The following is a 4,951-nucleotide window of genomic DNA, read 5'->3' as shown; positions in this document are numbered from 1 at the left end:
TGCATAACACTGGTGAAGTGTGAGGTTTTTCCTTTTCTAATTGTGTCTCATCTCCTTTAAAATAACCTTTTTTCACCTTCTAACCATGGCCCCAACTAGTTATTAAAGCCTAGAAAAATGGATTTGGCTGAGTAGGCTGGAAAGTTAGTACATTTTTAAATTTTTGTGCCTTTGCCTAAGCATGTCAAATTTTTTCCTTGAATACAGCACTGCAGCGTGACTCTATTGAGCAGAGCTGATCAAAGGAAGGTGGTGAAGGAAAGATATGGAGGCAGGAATCATCTGACGATAAGGCAGGGCCCAGCTTAGTCCTCTAGTGATGCTGTGCTGTTTTGCACCAGTTCCCAGCCCTTCCTGCACAGGATGATGTTGGCAGGCAGAGACAGGAGATCACACAATGCTCTTTGGAACAGAAGCTAAGAGCACTGTGGTGCACCTGATGTGAGGGACCACAGTATTCCACAGCATCCTGGGTCTGCAGGACCACCTCCATTGCCATCCATGGCCCACTCCGTGGGAGATAGAAGGCAGAAAGCTGCAGGTAGAACATCTTTGGAAATGCAGTGGAGGGATGCTTTGTAAGAGGCAAGCAGCAAAGGGTGCAGAGAAACAGTGTCTGGCTAACAAGCAATGTTCATCTGCAGCCAGGGTTGCTCTGGATGGTGAACATAAGAGATTTTTCAGAGCAGATGCATCCTAAATCTTCTCTGCTGCTGATGAGAACAGGACTGGAACATGATCTGATGCAGGATACAGAAAGTGTGTGTGGGGTGTCAGTCCCACTGTCTTTATGTTTGGAGTGGGGTGGGAAGAGATTGAGACCAGCAGGAGGACTCCTGTGAAAGTCACGGACAAGGTGGAGGAGAAGCAAAGGAGAAAGGCAGCAGGCAGGGAGAAAGGCAGTAAGAGAGAGTTACAGACAGGGAAGGGAAGGGGGAATCTGAACAATAAACCTCAGCAAAGAGAGAGAATAAAGGGGAAGAGAATGCAAAGCAAACAACAACTGTAGAGCAAAAGGGGAAAAAAACAAGAGCAGAAACCCTGGCCTGAGCTGAGTATGGCCAGGGATTCCCTGGCTCTGCTCCCTGTGATCTTAGGTTAATGTTTGCTTGTGCCAGGTATTTCTTGATTCTCATGGCATTTTTAAGACATCTTCTAGTTCCAATGGAAAGTGTTTAAACTATTGACACATCAGACAAAGATCTAACTGTGAATCGGGGGAAATTACCGTTCTGGTTGCAACATAACCCTGTCTTCAATTCTCTGTAGACTTTAAGGAGTTAAAGTCTATCTTTTTAAAGCTATAGGCCAAATCTCTGAAATTAAAGGTGAGAATTAAGGCCTTTCAGCAAATCTAAGGGAACTGACCTTGTGAATAACAATGATAAAAATGACTTTTCAATTTCTTATAATTTTTTTCTCTCTTAGAGGAGTTCACATCTGTCTAGGAAGAAAAAGCACATCATAGTCATCCCTAGTACTAAAATCACAACATAACAATTTTACTATCTCTTTACACTTTCAAAATCATTGATTCTCTGGATTGAGTTTTACAATGCTTTACTATTCAGAGAAGACTTATCAAAGCTTGACAAGGAAAAAATAGCAATCGAGCCTGTTACTGTTATTATTGTGAGCCAAAAATAGTTTTCCAATTTGGGGAGAAATTCCAACACTTTTTATTAGAATACTGGAAAAACAAATGACATCAATTTTAGCTGGTGTGCAGATCTCTGAAAGTTGCAGGTGCAGCTCTTAGAGGACGTGACTTAAAGATATTTTGAAAATTGCCCCAGAAACATTAGAGGGATGCTTCAGAAGATGCCTGAGGATAAGGAGGCCTTTCTTCCACCCAGCAGTCACTAGTAGGACTTCAGTTCAGGATATTCAGCATTGAGCTAAACTCCTAAATGCATTTTAGTGGAGCAAGAGCCAAGTGCTGTTTTCAACATGTGTTGAGATTCTGACTGCTGCTGTCTTGAGCCTGGAGCATGTCTCTACTCAGCTATGGTGTAAGAGCTAGCCCTGACCTGGAAGCTACGTGGCTACAGTGATGGTGGATATGATGGTGGATATGTCTGTGCTAATAGTCCTCGGCTGGATCATGGTCACCTGTACCTAAAGGTGCACATTGCTCTTGGGTAAAGAATGTGGGTTGTTTTTACACTGCAAAGCGGCATACAAAGCAGGGTCCTCTGAACTGTTTCTCAAAGCAGGCAACACTGATGTTTGCCCTACCGAGGGATAGGGCAAGTTAGAGCAGGGCTAGGGGCAAAGCTATTGTGACTGTACCCGCTCTCAGGGCCCAAGGAGCATCTCCGAGTAAAGAGGAATTTGCAATGCCATTTCTAGAAACCAGAATAAGATTGCTTGATTGTGATCTGACTACTGTAATGTTGGCTGGGCAGCAAGAGGAAAGCAGAATGCTTTGGAAAAAGAACAGCTTTGCCATGGATCCAGGACTGGGGATAGCCTTAAGGGGAAAGACTCCTTGGGGTTAGTATCTGAACATTTCCAGCTCCTGAACACCTCCTCCCTGTGCAAGTAGAGACTGGCATGGCGAGGTGGCAGAGCAGGTTCTCTTGCCACGGAGTGGAGCCTCAAGCTGGCGCTGGGGGTGACAGAGTGATGAGGTGGGGAAGAATTGTTGTCTGCTTTTCTGAATGAATGAATGAATGAATGAATGGTGTCTGGCGGGTGAATGAACAGGTGTCTGGCAACCCAAGGGGAGCAAAAGGCTACAGAAAAGAGGGAAAGGATCAAGAAACCAAAAAATGAATCAAAGTTGCTGAAAAGACCCAGAAAACCCAGAAAAACAATTTTTTGAGTGTGTGATTTATTTTCTCTGTCATGTCAGAAGATTTTATGAGAGGGCAGAGGAAGGGGAGAAAAGCAGAAGAACAAGATTTCTGTGGGGAGAAACCTAATGTGGAAGAGGAGAGAGAAAATAATTTGAAACACACCCTCTCCTAAATACACTAGAAGGGAAATCTTAGATTGTTGTAGAAAGGCTGGCAGCAAAGTCAGCAGGAGAACAGACGACAAGTATCGCATGCTAGGCAGCAGCTCCCAGGCTCCCCAACAGCACTCTGCAAACAGTGCAAGTACTATTGGAGATCTTCACCTCCACTCTGAACATGGTGAGCAGCAGCTATGCTGGGAGGAGAAAGGAGCAGGTGCTCTGGGAGGAGCTGGCATGATTTTATCATTGCCAGTTCTACATCAGAAATAGTGTGGGGTTTCCAAACCTTCCCAGTTCAAAAGCAGCTGGCAAATTAATGCTATAGGTAACTCTGCTGGCTACAGGGACTGGTTCACAAAAGAGCTTTTTAACAAAGGCATAGTGTCTGACCTCAGGGGAAGTTTTGGAGCTGAGTCTCAAGCACAGATCTGCTCCTTGCAGCTTGGAATGAGTATTTTACTTCTCTTTAATGTCTGCCATTTAAGCCTTCCATCCCTCTCTGCCAAGAAAAGCACAGAAGGTGTGAAAATGACAAGAAGAACGGTGAAAAACACAGCTCTACTGCAGCACCAGAAGGTGAGGAGGGGAAGACAGGTAATAACAGAAAATCTTAGTACAATCCACTAGAAATGTCAATTGCACAAGACATAAATCTATAGGAAACCAGGCTTTGCTATGAGTGCCTGTAAAGGAGCAAAACCTCATGCCTTCTTGAAAGTCTTATGAGTTCCAGTAGTGATTGAAAATGCTCTTGGCATTTTCCTTGCTAGAAATTCAGTATCAGAGCTGCCAGCTTGGAAGTATGCAGACAGCACAAGACACCAGCCATCCCAAGTCTAACATGGAGAAGTGACTGCCCAGTCCCGATTCATAAATGAAAGATGGCAACGGGAAGAGAAGCAGGGTAAACAGAAAATACTTCAGCTAGAGTCTAAAATGTCTTAATAGTATAAGATGTCCAGGGCTCACAGGTTGTAAGAGAACTGCTTTAGTTACAGGTCTGTGTGAGGACAGCTTCTTGTTAGGCTGAACTGCTCCACAGAAGTGAGTTGTTCAAATTTTAAAACAAAATCCTTGTCTATAAGCTGTGTCCTATTGACTGTTCCCAGCCTAGTTCACTCAGTTTCTGATTATTCAAACCTAAAGGGAAGTTGCCCTTTTGTTTTTGCTCTTGCTGTTTATGGTTATTATCCATTCATGCTTTGATTGTGTAGCTACACAAACAGGAAGTGGTTGCATGGCTCAGAGGTTTGCTGAAGCATCGCAGAACCTGTTCATGGCTACTAATTGGGAGCAATCAGAAGCATTATTTGATGACTTTTTGATAAAAGCTGCATGAAATGCAAGCAGGTGCTCACTTATCTGAAAATTAACATATTTTTTCCCTTACTGGTGTTCTCCGCAGAGAAGTAAACATCTGAATGGAAACGATTTTTTTCTTCCTCCCCTGGAAGTGGGACTTTACAGGCAAGGTCATTGCTCGAGTATTCCTCTCCCTACATGATTCTGTCGGCCTGGTGAGCACTTTGGTACTTCTTGAGTTCTTCGCACGACAGCACTATCTTGGTATGCTTGGTAAGCCTGATGCTTGATGTACTTTCTTGCTACTATAAATAAAGCATGCTTGATTGTTCAAGCCTTTATTTTGCAGAGACATACTGTGATCTAAAGTGTTCTCCTCCCCGCCTTAAGAAGAAATTGCTGTGCATCAGCCTCATGCCGCTAAACACGGTAAAGGGATAATTAACGGGACACCCTAGTACTCCTCCAGCAGGTTCGAGGCGTTGCCAGCATCATTTTTAAGTGTCGTTTAACGCGGTCTTGGAGGACTTATGTTGCAGGGCCTTGCCTGGCTCGGGGCCCTCCCCACCTCCCGGTGACCAACACCCCGGGCCCGGGCCCACGCAGCCTCGCCGCCTCCCGCGGCGGGACCCGCGCCTCCTCCGGGAAGGGGCCACGGGCCCGCCGCCGGGGCCGCCTCAGCCGCTG

This window comes from Apteryx rowi, unplaced genomic scaffold (genome assembly GCF_003343035.1).
Source record: "Apteryx rowi isolate R43461 unplaced genomic scaffold, aptRow1 scaffold_264, whole genome shotgun sequence".
Taxonomy (NCBI): Eukaryota; Metazoa; Chordata; class Aves; order Apterygiformes; family Apterygidae; genus Apteryx; species Apteryx rowi.
The sequence above is the reverse complement of the archived record's forward strand: the minus strand, read 5'-3'. Positions refer to the sequence as shown.